Below are 14,025 nucleotides of genomic sequence, written 5' to 3'. Positions count from 1 at the left end.
ATTTACGTCACAGGCATATAATTTCGTCTTGACAAACAGCAGTATTGCTGTAATTCTTTATTTAATACTGGATTGCGTCAGTACTGGAATGCTATCAGTAGAAACCATTCATTCCGCAAAAGTTATATTATCGAAGTAATTCGGTAAATATTACATCAATTACAGGCAACTATTAACATTATTACACACACACACAGACTAATGAGAGAAACTAAAAGATCAGAAAACAAAAAATATCACATTTGCAGCGCTAACCATTTATCCAAGGTCAACGCTTCCTAGTATCAGTCATCATGACTCATGACACGCACCCTTTCAGGTCCTAGGATAAAAGGGTGTCCTCAGATACTATTAAATAATGTGTTGTTCTATTCATAAGTAACGTAACATTTCCAGTTCCATTATGTTAGGATAAACATTCTAGTCACTATCATGAGTTTATATATTTTATAATGTTCATAGAAGCTGGAAAAAAAACACAAATAGACGGATTTTCTCTATTTTCCCAAAGGCAGCACAAGATGCATTGTTCACAACAGACATGACCTAACATCTTTTTTTTTTTTTTTTTTTTTTAAATGGCGGTTGAAATGAAGTAGTTTCTGTGACGTAAATGCAGTCTGGATTATAACTGTTCCTATCCCAGCCTCCTCACTCTGCCTGCAGTTCAGTGGGTTACTGAATAGTGAATAGAGAGCTTCACACTGTATCGTACCGTTTGATAGACATGTGTTAAGTTTCCTTGTTCCTGTTTGTGGCTCCAAATTATAAATACCTTTGATATGTACAACTGCGGCCAAAAGGTTTGCATCCCCCTCTATATATACTTAACCAATGTTGCTTCATAAAGTCGAATGAAACCTGCTGAATAATGTCACGTTAACATACTCAATTACATACCACTTTGTAGTTTTCCAGTTATCGAAAAACTGACGAAAATGGGAAAATGTGACATACTGTACTACTATTATGGCTTCCAGTAGACTTTTGTGATATCATTTTGTAGTTTTGTTGATTACATGATGCTAAATAAAATATATAAATTACAGATACAGTACACACACAATATATACAGACGTGCTCAAATTTGTTGATACCCCTCCACAAAAAACGAAGAATGCACAATTTTCTCTGAAATAACTTGAAACTGACTAAAGTAATTGGCATCCACCATTGTTTATTCCATATTTAATAGAAATCAGACTTTGCTTTTGATTTTTTATTCAACATAATATTGTAAATAAGAAAACAAATGAAAATGGCATGGACAAAAATGATGGGACCGCTAACCTAATATTTTGTTGCACAACCTTTAGAGGCAATCACTGCAATCAAACATTTTCTGTAGCTCTCAATGAGACTTCTGCACCTGTTAACAGGTAGTTTGGCCCACTCTTCCTGAGCAAACTGCTCCAGCTGTCTCAGGTTTGATGGGTGCCTTCTCCAGACTGCAAGTTTCAGCTCTTTCCATAGATGTTCGATAGGATTCAGATCAGGACTCATAGAAGGCCATTTCAGAATAGTCCAATGTTTTGTTCTTATCCATTCTTGGGTGCTTTTAGCTGTGTGTTTTGGGTCATTATCCTGTTGGAGGACCCATGACCTGCGACTGAGACAGAGCTTTCTGACACTGGGCAGTACGTTTCGCTCGAGAATGCCTTGATAGTATTGAGATTTCATTGTGTCCTGCACAGATTCAAGGCACCCTGTGCCAGGCACAGCAAAGCAGCCCCAAAACATAACCGAGCCTCCTCCATGTTTCACTGTAGGTATGGTGTTCTTTCCTTTGAAAGCTTCATTTTTTCGTCTGTGAACATAGAGCTGATGTGACTTGCCAAAAAGCTCCAGTTTTGACTCATCTGTCCAAAGGACATTCTCCCAGAAGGATTGTGGCTTGTCAATATGCATTTTGGCAAATTCCAGTCTGGCTTTTTTATGTTTTTCTGTCAAAAGTGGAGTCCTCCTGGGTCTTCTTCCATGGAGCCCACTTTTGCTCAAAAAGCGACGGATGGTGCGATCAGAAACTGACGTACCTTCACCTTGGAGTTCAGCTTGTATCTCTTTGGCAGTTATCCTTGGTTCTTTTTCTACCATTTGCACTATCCTTCTGTTCAATCTGGGGTCGATTTTCCTCTTGCGGCCCCGCCCAGGGAGGTTGGCTACAGTTCCATGGACCTTAAACTTCTTAATAATATTTGCAACTGTTGTCACAGGAACATCAAGCTGCTTGGAGATGGTCTTGTAGCCTTTACCTTTACCATGCATGTCTATTATTTTCTTTCTGATCTCCTCAGACAACTGTCTCCTTTGCTTTCTCTGGTCCATGTTCAGTGTGGTGCACACAATGATACCGAACAGCAGAGTGACTATTTTTCTCCATTTAAATAGACTGAATGACTGATTACAAGATTGGAGACATGTATGATACTAATTAAAGAAACTAATTAGTTTGAAATATCACTATAATCCAATTATTTATTATCTTTTCTAAAGGGTACCAACAAATGTGTCCAGGCCATTTTAGAATATCTTTGTAGAATAAGCAATAATTCATCTCTTTTCACAGCTTCTTTGCTTTATTCTATGACATACCAAAGGCATGCAAGTATACATGATAAAATAGCTTTTAATTTCATCACTTTTCAGGAGGAATGAAGCATTATTTCAATGAGCTGTAAGGGTACCAACAAATTTGAGCACGTCTATATATATATATATATATATATATATATATATATATATATATATATATATATTTAATGATGAATCCTAAAATTTTAGGTGATGCAAAACTTTTGGCCACAGCTGTATAATGTGTCAGTAAATTAGCCTGGTGTGACATCTTCTAGTAAAGACGACATGCGTTTTATCAATGAAAGTTTTCAGTTTTAAACACTTGCTCTCAGTTGGTTAAAAACACAAATTCAGAACATCAAATTCAAATAACTGCCACAATCCCAAAAGAGGACAAGTACACAATGTGATTTGTATGTTATCATTCATAAAGATTTAAATTGACTTACACTTACACCTCCTATCGAATTCGGCTATACAGTATATATTGCCTTCCTTGAAAAGTAACGTTTGTGTAACAGATCAATATCAAAATGCCATACCATTTTATTTGTATATGTTCATCACATCATTTCAGACGTCATACAAAAATATGCCTGGGCACATTATCCTCTGCATTGTCAATATTTTGATTGCAATATATCCTGCTTACTAACAGAGCAGTGTGGGCGTCATGCTGTTCTTTTTATTATCAAGCTCTGCCCAATGCTTTGTTGCCTTTGTTGGCAGAAAACTCTAAAGACAACATGATGAACATCCTCTCACTTCCTATCTGTGGTAATTGCAGTACATGTCAAGGATATACCCTCACAAGGAGGTACTTCAGGGAATTATTAGTAGTTCTTTCAAAGAATGTACCGGGAAAGCTGAGCTTGGGTGCTGTATTGCTTTGTTTAATTGTAAATAAAGTGTGCAAACATGCTTAAAACTTAATGACAAAAATAACAGCACCTTTACATTAAAAGTCTGTAGAAATGTACTATAACTGATTTAAAAATGTATTCCTTGATTGAAAACCATTACACAGTAACTGAGCTGCATTATAAAGCCCATAGCCAAAGAAAGAGGTCATTATTTCCAACATCTATTGAAGAAGAATGTTTTGGCAACACAGCAGATGGTCAAGACAAAGGAGGTGTATTTACATTGAGAAATGCACTCGTAGCAAACTACAAACTACCTACAGACAGCATCGAAGAAATATGGAATAGCAAAATCCACAGAGTAATAATCAAGAGGTACCATAGAACAAATACTTGAAAGAAGTGGATATCCAAAGAAAATCACGGGCATAGCAGGTAGGCAATTTAAAAAAATCCAAGATTAGAAGCCAAGGACTTAAAGAAAGATTTTGAAGCATCAGACATAATAGTGTGTGAAAGAACTGTACAGAGGACAGAGAACACGGAAGAGTGTTGTACACAGACCTCACTGCAAACCACTTTGAAAAGAAAATGCATAAAACAAACCATCTTAAAAAAGCCAAGAAATATGAACAGGAATCTGAAGCATTCATCAACAAAATTCTCTGGTCCGAAAGTCTAAAACATAACTTTTCCCCCCAAAAATGGACCATAGTGTTTGGAGGAAAAAGGGGAAAGTCTTCAATGAAGAAAACCTTGTACCTACAGTTAAACATGGAGGTGGTTTGATCATGATATGGGTGTGTTTTAGCAGTTCAGATACTGGAGACATTCATGTGATTGAAATCGAATGCAGCCATGTATCAAAACATCTACAAAGTAAAATGATACTATCTGCTGGTAGGCTGATTGGCACTGTTTATCTTCATATAGCTCTCAACACTGGAAAACACAGATAAAAGTTCTGGAATGGCCTTTGCAATCACCAGATCTCAATCCAATAGAAATGCTTTGGACTGATCTGGAAAATGCTTTAGCCAAGCATTGTGTATCCAATCTGTTTGAGCTGTAGGAAATATTCAAGAAAGAATGGGGTCAGATTCCACCAAAAAGATGCAACATACTGGTCATGAATTATCATAAATGTCTGAAAGCTGTAATAAAAGCAAAAAGAGGATACGAAATACTAAAGCAGGGATGCCAATACAGTACTTTTGTCATGAACACATATTTGAAATTGCTTAAGTGCTTTTGTTTTTTTTAATAAAGATTGTTTGTTAAACGACCAGAAATTGTGTATTTTGGTATTTGTAATATTAATTAGCGGCTAATGTTCACTAAATTATTTTATTTAACATGTTTTCTGAATTATCTTATATTAAGTGTAGGATGCCAATACTTTTGTCTGCAACTGTGTGTGTATGTATAAGCTTTATTATTTATTTCTTAGCAGTCACCCTTATCCAGGGTGACTTACAATTGTTACAAGATATCGCATTATTTTTACATACAATTACCCATTTATACAGTTAGGTTTTTACTGGAGCAATCTAGGTAAAGTACCTTGCTCAAGGGTACAGCAGCAGTGCCCCCCCCCCCCCCCCCCCCCCCCCCGGGATTGAACTCACGACCCTCCAGTCAAGAGTCCAGAATTCCAACTAATACTCCACACTGCTGCCATATATATATATATATATACATACTGTAATAGATTGCACCCACTCGGTTCGTTGCCCCTTTAGAAACACGACCCAACACACATAGTAATGGATTTTTTCTGCGCGATTGCGCTATTTTTAATTAACAAAAACAAAACAAACAAAACAGAAACAAATGCCTAACTCCGTTTTTGGAGTGCTGACTACACAGGTAAATCCCTGACTAATTCGCAGGACGGCTAAGCCGTTCACATGGCACCACAACATGAAACCACACTGGCTTACCACGGCACTTACTTTGTTTATGGCTACTCGGAGACAGCGGCCCTTTCCGCCGCCTTCTACTCAGCAGCCCCGTACAGAGAGGCTGCACGTCTTAAATACCCTGCACTGGGTTCTAATTTTTAATCACCACCGGGTGCAGGGGATAACAAACAATAAAACAATTACAATATTGTGCATACGCACATGTTTTTTCCTGCAGGTAGGCTATTAACCCCCCTCCCTGCTGTTCCCCATCCTCGAAAATGGTGCAGATTTTGTAGTGAGTTGACACAACCATTTGAATTCATCTAACAAAAAATGTTCTTAAGCATGAGAAAATAAGGGTTGCTTCCCCTGAGGTAAATAAATGACACAGGCTCAGCGAAACTAAAGGGAGGGTAATGTTTATCTAATCAGGCAGCAAACCATAGTGTTGTAGTTATCTTCATAGATATAACTGCAGCTATCCATGCTTGAGGGAGGTCCTTCTGTAGGGTTTCACTGTTTTAGATAGCCCATGTCAAATGTGTGGGCAAAGTGTGAGCAAAGCCACTACAGTGCAGTAGTCGAATGCAATCTAACACGTGCAACCTGCTTACTGTTTAGGTCCTTTTATTAAACCTTGGAAGAATATGTATTAACACTATATAGTCTGTTTTCTAATTTAAACATTTCAAGTTTATTGTCAACTCATATTTGTCACCCAATCACAGGGACCTGAAAATACATTTTGAGTTCCAACCTTTATATTTGAAATAGTATAGAAAAAGTATGTAAATGAGTAAACTTAAAACTGATAATTGTTACAATTTCTTATGCTGATGTCACATTAATAGACAAACATTTAATTGTATTTATTTAAAGAGAAAACCTGAACTTTACTGTACAAAAAAGAAAGTTCACTCTAGTTATTGTAAGATCACATAACCTATTTATTTATTTATTTATTTTTATAGTGCATTGCACTACAGTACCTGTAATGGCAATGTAAGTCACCAGTCGGTCTCTAGTTTACAGTCCCTGAATACACAACCAGACTGCAGCTACAGTATTACATGTTGACTCAATCAGGGCACCAGACAAAGCCAAACATGAGAGCACGGAAATCATAACAGCTATACTTTAAGTAAAGCGACATTTAGTCAAGAATAACCAACAGTATTTGGGAGTCTTTGACCTAGATATTTGTATGCATTAAATGGGGATTTGTCTGTATTCTCTAGGGAGTATTATGTGATTGCACAACTGAATGAGAATTGTCTGTATTGCAAAACAAAATGACTATAATCAAGTACTGAAAGTTTTGCAGACACCCAATGCATTTAATGACGTGAATTGCTTAGCAGACAAGGTACTGTGTAAGGTTCTCTTCAATTACAATCAAATAGTCTGGACAAAAATTGTGAAAATTAACAAAGCATTTTATTTGGAAAAAGCAAAGAACAAAGCTTGAGTACAAAAATGCAGGGTGTCTCCTCAGTCAGTTGGTGTTGATCTGAGTTTCAAAGGAGCGTCTCTCTTAATGGCATCAGTAGATGTTGTATTTGAGCCCTCTCTCCAAACTCAATTTGATGTTGCTCGGAGCTGCAGAGGAGTGTTTCTTTAATGGTGTCAGTAGATGTTCGTCTGCGCACTGAGTCACAGTTACACAGTATATAAAGGTTAACTGCAACCATGGTTTACAAGCATTCAGTGTACGTGACAAGAGACATGTCTGCTAACAATTACACCCAAAATCAGCAAGGAATGCAAATAGCAGCTCCTTTCTCTCTTCTTTACAAGCTGAGTGTCAGTCACTTAATTCAGCCAGCCATACACCCCCTCCTTTTTTTAAAAAATGGGAGAAAAAGACTTAACTTTGTAGAAATAGTATGAAGAATAGTTAATATATTTGAAGATATTCAAGCAATACAGATGTACTGAGGTGCAGCACGTGGAGGAGTTCCTTGCCCCAGTTTACAGGGATTAGGGGGTGTTTTAGCCAGGCCAGAATGTTATTGAGCCAAATTGGAATTTACCCATGACATATACTTATTGTCCGTACCTGATCTGTGTACCAGTAGTAGGGAGTGGGGTCGATTTTTTCCCTCTTGTAGCCTTCCAGCAGTTCTTCACTATCCCAGATACGCATTGACCCTCCAACAATCTCTCCAACATTAGGCATCAGTACATCAACCTACAAAAACACATGACAATAAAACCTAAATTAAACATAGCCATAGCTAAAAGCAACAAAAGTTATTAAACTCTTAACAATGAATATAGTACCTCATAAAGTACATCATACAAGCTCAAACAAATTAAATCAAACATGCAAGTGACATTCATCCCCATCATAGCTGTAAATACAAAATTAGACCCATCGGTAACTTTGACCTACATCCACTGTAAGCACATGTAAAAAATAAAAAAAAATGTAAAAAAAGTATTAAATATATACATTCTATACTTTTAAGGTAAAGAATGACCAGATCAAGTTTGATCACAATTTATTAAGTGATTTACTGTATGTTAAAGGGCACATAAGGACCTTTTTATTTTATTGTGTTACATGTTCCCATGTTTTGCTACAACTGTTTACGTAAGGTGTGTGTATTGTTTTAAATTTTTTTTTTTACATTTTGACCAATTTTTTTAACTTTTAAATTGCATTCCCTGCCTCAAGATGGCTTCCCATGTACTCCTGCTCACTGGTAAATCCATCTCCGTTACGAAAGGTTAGGCGGAAATGTATCAGATAGTAACACATGTTTCGTAAATGTCTACATAGAAGACTTTAGGGGTTTGAAAGTGGAACTTTAAGAAGCAGACGTTATTTACAAATCAGAGGAGTGTACAAGTAGACGGTACCCATACTATGCAAGTTTCTGATGCTTCGTTTCTTTTCTGATGGCAAAATTAAATCTTAATTCACACAGAACAACCATCTTGAAGCAGAAACACACAAGTCACACAAATGACAGGCTTGTTGTTGATTTAAATTCTTCCGCCTCTCTGGGTTCAGTATTATGCCATGGTTTCATTTTGTAATCTGGTTATTTATTTTACAGTTAAGACCCTTTAAATACAATTTAATCTCAATATAAAATGCACTTTCAAGCCTCATCCCCCTGGTCATGAGGACAGGCGTAAGGCACCCTCTGGCAACCAGAACCGGGCAGACTCCAGCTGTGGATCTGGCCCCTGAATGGGACCGTCTGTCTGCCCTAGGGCTCTCAGACGCAGTAGTTAGTACACTCTAGAACGCTAGGGATTATTCCACAATATCGTTGTACGCCTATAAGTGGAAATATTTTCAAAACTGGTGCATGGCCAGAGCCCATGATCCCGTGTATTGCCATATAGCCGTTATTTTACAGTTTCTGCAAGATCTTCTAGAAGCGGGTAAATTCCCCTGTACGTTGAAAGTGTATCTAGCAGCCATATCTGCTTGCCACGTTCCCATTGACTCAGTATCCCCGGGCACTCATATTCTGGCAGCCCGTTTTCTAAAGGGTGCTTGTGGTTGAAACCTCCTATAAAGGACGTGATCCCCGAATGGAGTCTAGATGTGGTACTAGAGGCTCTCACGAAGGCCCCGTTTGAGCCCATAGATACCATAGAGCTGAAATATCTCTCTATGAAGACAACCTTTCTGTTAGCTATCACCTCCATTAAGCGGGTCAGTGAGCTACAGGCACTGTCCGTGCACAGTTCCTGTATGCACGCTTGGGATTGAAACAGATAGGAAATTAAATTCCGAGTTCAGGCAGTGACATGCTATGTGAATCGAATGAGAGCGCTGCGTCAGTCTGACAAGCTCTTCATTTGTCATGGTGAACGGACCCGAGGTCAAGCCCTCTCTAACCAGTGACTGTCCCATTGGATTGTGGACACGGTTTCGACTGCGTATACTAATGCCGGCCTACCCCCACCTGGGAGGGTGGTCGCGCGCTCAACCAGAGGTGTGGCTACGTCATGGGCCCTCTTCATAGGTGCCTCGTTGACCGATATATGTACTGCGGCTAGCTGGACTACCACGCATACGTTTACCAGGTTCTACAGACTTAATGTCGTAGATCCCACTATGCCTTTAATCGGCACTAGGGTCCTTGAAGTTGCACGCTCACACCACTAACACTAGATGGCGGTAGCGAGATGTCCTTCAGATGCTGTCCGCTCATTCTCCCTCATACTGTGGTTTTATTTGAAAGGAGATTCAACTTTGTTAATTGTTAATTAAAATTTGATCAGTAAGTGCACGCATTTGTGGAATTTTAGCAGTGTCTCTGTAAACAATAAAAACTACTGTATGGTTATTTTAGCAACCACATTAACCCTTACAAATAATATGTTTTGTTGAAAAACATGTTTTTGAGCGATTCAGATTGTGCTGCTGATGTATTTGTTTTCAAAAGGTTTTCTTTAGGTTGTGCTGTTGCGTTTTTTTTGTTTGTTTGTTTTTCTGGGGGTGGGGGGTATACTTCAGTCTTACACCAGGGCCTAGTAAAGCCTAGTGCCGGTTTAATGTCAGAAAAACGCACCACTTGGTCATATAGGCATGCGCAATACCTGTTTTAGTAATCCCCGCCTCACTCTTTTGTCCTGCCTATTTAATTTTTGCATCCTGTTAAGAATAGCCTCTGTCAAATCATATAAACTAGCGAAATAGTTGCCACACATTTTTTTAAGTTCATTTTTTTAATTGCCCAAATAATTGTACAGGATTTCACATTTTTTAATTGCACAGGATTTATATTCGGCCTTTCTCTGGTTTCTAGATGTCGTGAAATAAATCATTTTTAACAAATAAAACTTAATAACATGAAATTCTACCCCAAATACAACAATAAATTATAAAAAATAAAATAAAATGATTTTTACGGGGCTTCAACATTACCTGTCCTATGTATAGATTATTTTTTCAGTCCAAGATCAAAGATTTTCTGACGGACTTACCAGTAGTGTTAATTTATCTGGCATCAGTTATTTGTTTATATATATATATATATTGTGAAAGACTTCACCTTCTCGCTCGGGTTTGTTGCCCCTTTAAGAATTGACCCAGACACAGAAATAGCGTTCAGCGCTTCCGCGCACTTTTAATAAAACAAACAAAAAAAACAAAACAAACACCTAGCTCTTATCGAGCACTAACTACACACACAGGAACCTAACTAACGCAGGACGGCTAAGTCGTTTCCCTGTCCTCCCACAACAACAGTTTAGTACCGCACTTACTTCTTAACTCTCTCGCTCTCTCTGACTGCTGGGAAGCAGAGCACCTCGTCTGCCTCCTTCTCCTCAGCAGCCCTGAGCAGATTGACTGCTCTCCTTTTAACTGCCCAATCACGCTCAGGTGCGGATAATCATTAATAAAACAATTAACAACACGTGCATTCGCACATCTTTTCTCTCTTGCAGGGAGGTTTTAACCCCCTCCCTGCTGTCTCACTCCACCTGCTTCCTCACACATCCCCCCCCTTGTCTTTTCAAGACACAGGCCACGAGACGGCCACCTCCTCCCCTAAAACACAACCACTCAGCCTCAAGTCCAGCAATGTCCATTGCCGCCCTCTTCCACGGGCGGGCTTGAGGATGGGTCGGTCCTTTAGGCGCTGCCAGGAAGGGACCGCAAACCGGCGACACGGGACCCCACCGGGCTAACAGGGCCGACCGAAGCGTAGGCCGGGGCACTGGAGGATGCCGCAGTGGACACAGGTCTTCCCCTGGGGACTGGCGCAGTGATGCCCGACCACCCAGGGGGAGCAAAGCAGCGAACAGGGGGAGCGACAGCGACGTCTGGCAGCAGCCCAGCGACGTCTGGGTGCTCGGGGAGAGCGGAGCAGGTAACCAGGGGCAGAGCTGTGGCCAGTGCTGCAGACCCCTGGGCTCCAGGTCCAGCACAGGGAGGTCCAGGAAGACCGGCAGGGTGTCCCGGAGCAAGGGGTGAGGGACTGGACGCAGCGGCGCCGAACTGGACTGTAGGGGTGGTGGTCGGGGCTGTGGTGGAGGTATGCTTTCCACCTCCTCCCCGGGCTCCGGCTCCTCCCCTCTGGGCTCCGGAAGCGGCGGCTCCTCCTCTCTGGGCTCCGGCAGCGGCAGCTCCTCCCCTCTGGGCTCCGGGGCTTGAGTCAGCGGGGCACCCCCTGCCTGCTCCCACCTTTGGAGCAGCAGGTCCAGCTCCGTCGGCTCTGGATCCGGTAGCCCCAACTCCTGTCTCCACTTCTTTGTCTGCTCCACTTGAGCAGCGGTGTTTCTTTTGATCTCCTCGATCAATTCCTTAAAATCCATTTTTTTTCTTTTACTGGGTCGTAGGGGCACCCACACTTCTGGTACCATATGTGAAAGACTTCACCCTCTCGCTCGGGTTTGTTGCCCCTTTAAGAATTGACCCAGACACAGAAATAGCGTTCAGCGCTTCCGCGCACTTTTAATAAAACAAACAAAAAAAACAAAACAAACACCTAGCTCTTATCGAGCACTAACTACACACACAGGAACCTAACTAACGCAGGACGGCTAAGCCGTTTTCCTGTCCTCCCACAACAACAGTTTAGTACCGCACTTACTTCTTAACTCTCTCGCTCTCTCTGACTGCTGGGAAGCAGAGCACCTCGTCTGCCTCCTTCTCCTCAGCAGGCCTGAGCAGATTGACTGCTCTCCTTTTAACTGCCCAATCACGCTCAGGTGCGGATAATCATTAATAAAACAATTAACAACACGTGCATTCGCACATCTTTTCTCTCTTGCAGGGAGGTTTTAACCCCCTCCCTGCTGTCTCACTCCACCTGCTTCCTCACAATATATATATATATATATATATATATATATATATATATATATATATATTTCTGGCAGAGCAGAGGCTCTGCATGTGTGTGTGATTCATTGTTTTCTTAATTACAAAACGTGGAATGTGGTCAGAGGGTGATTGAATGATTGGTTATCAATTGCCCCTGGCCACACCCTATAAAAGTAGACAATGCAATGTTTGTTTGGTAGGTGTGGAGGTTTTAGTGAAGGTGCTGCCCAACCTGAACAGTGTGGAGAGAGAGTAAGAGAAAGAAATAATACACTGGGATAGCTGAGCTTGGGTGCTGTACTGCTTTGTTTAATTGGAAACTGCAGTTCTGTCTCTGTGTTTGCTATTCTCACCGCTGACCAGCCTTGACAGCTTGACACTTTACCACATATTTGTCCATGACAAAAATATTTTCAGATTTAAATTAAGTGTCTGTAAAAATGACAATAGAGTTAGATTCACCTTTAAGAAAAGCACTCCCGAGTCTAAAATATAACCTTTTCCCCAAAATGGACCACAGTATGTTCAGCAATAAATCACCTTGTACCTACAGTTAAACATGGAGGTGGTTCGATCATGACATGGGGGTGTTTTAGCAGTTCGGGGTCTGGAGACATTCATTTGATTGAAATCGAATGAATGCAGCCATGTATCAAAACACCTACAAAGTACAATGATACCATCTGCTGGTAGGCTGATTGGCACCATTTATCTTCCAACATGACAATGACCCAAAACACAGATAAAAGTTCTAGAATGGCCTTTGCAATCACCAGATCTCAATCCAATAGAAATGCTGTAAGCAAACACTCTGCCTGAGCTGAAAGAAATATTCAAGACAGAATGGGCCCAGATTCCACCAACAAGATGCAACATATTGGTTATGAATTGTCATAAACGTCTTCAAGCCGTAATAAAAGTAAAAAGATACAAAATACTAAAGCAGGGATGCCAATATTTTTGTCATGAACACATATTTGAAAATGCTTAAGTGCTTTTGTTTTTTAATAAAGATTGTTTGTTAAACTACCACAAATTGTGTATGTGGTCTTTGTAATATTAATTAGTGGCTAATGTTTACCAAATGCTTGTATTTAACATGTTTTCTGAATTATCTTATATTAAGTGTAGGGTGCCAATACTTTTGTATATATAGATTAAAAATGGTACAGATTTTGCAGCGAGTTGAATTCCTCTAATAAAAAATGTTCTTATAAGGGGGGCTCCCGAGTGGCGCATCCAGTAAAGGTGCTCCACGTGGAGTGCAGGATGCTCTCTATAGTCTGCATGTCGCGAGTTCGAGTCCAGGCTATTCCACAGCCGACCGTGGACGGGAGTTCCTAGGGGGCGGCGCACAATTGGCCGAGCGTCGCCCGGGGGGAGGGAGGGTTAGGTCGGCCAGGGTGTCCTCGGCTCACCGTGCACCAGCGACCCCTGTAGTCTGGCCGGGCGCCTGCAGGCTTGCCTGTAAGCTGCCTGAGAGCTGCGTTGTCCTTCGACACTGTAGCTCTTGGGTGGCTGCATGGTGAGTCCGCAGTGTGAAAAAAAGCGGTCGGCTGACGGCACACGCTTCGGAGGACAGTGTGTGTTAGTCTTCACCCTCCCGAGTTAGAGCAGGGGTGGTAGCGTTGAGCTGAGCTTCAAATCATAATTGGCCATTCCAAATTGGGAGAAAATAATTGGCAACGACTAAATTTATTAAAAAAAAAAAAAAAAATGTTCTTGTAAGCATGAGAAAATAAGGGATGCTTCCTCTGAATTACATAAAAGACAGACTCAACAAAACTAAAGGGAGGGTAATGTTTATCTAATCAGGCAGCAAACCATAGTGTTGTAGTTATCTACATATATATATATATATATATATATATATATATATATA

The sequence above is a fragment of the Acipenser ruthenus genome, chromosome 1, assembly GCF_902713425.1.
Source record: "Acipenser ruthenus chromosome 1, fAciRut3.2 maternal haplotype, whole genome shotgun sequence".
NCBI lineage: Eukaryota > Metazoa > Chordata > Actinopteri > Acipenseriformes > Acipenseridae > Acipenser > Acipenser ruthenus.
The sequence above is the reverse complement of the archived record's forward strand: the minus strand, read 5'-3'. Positions refer to the sequence as shown.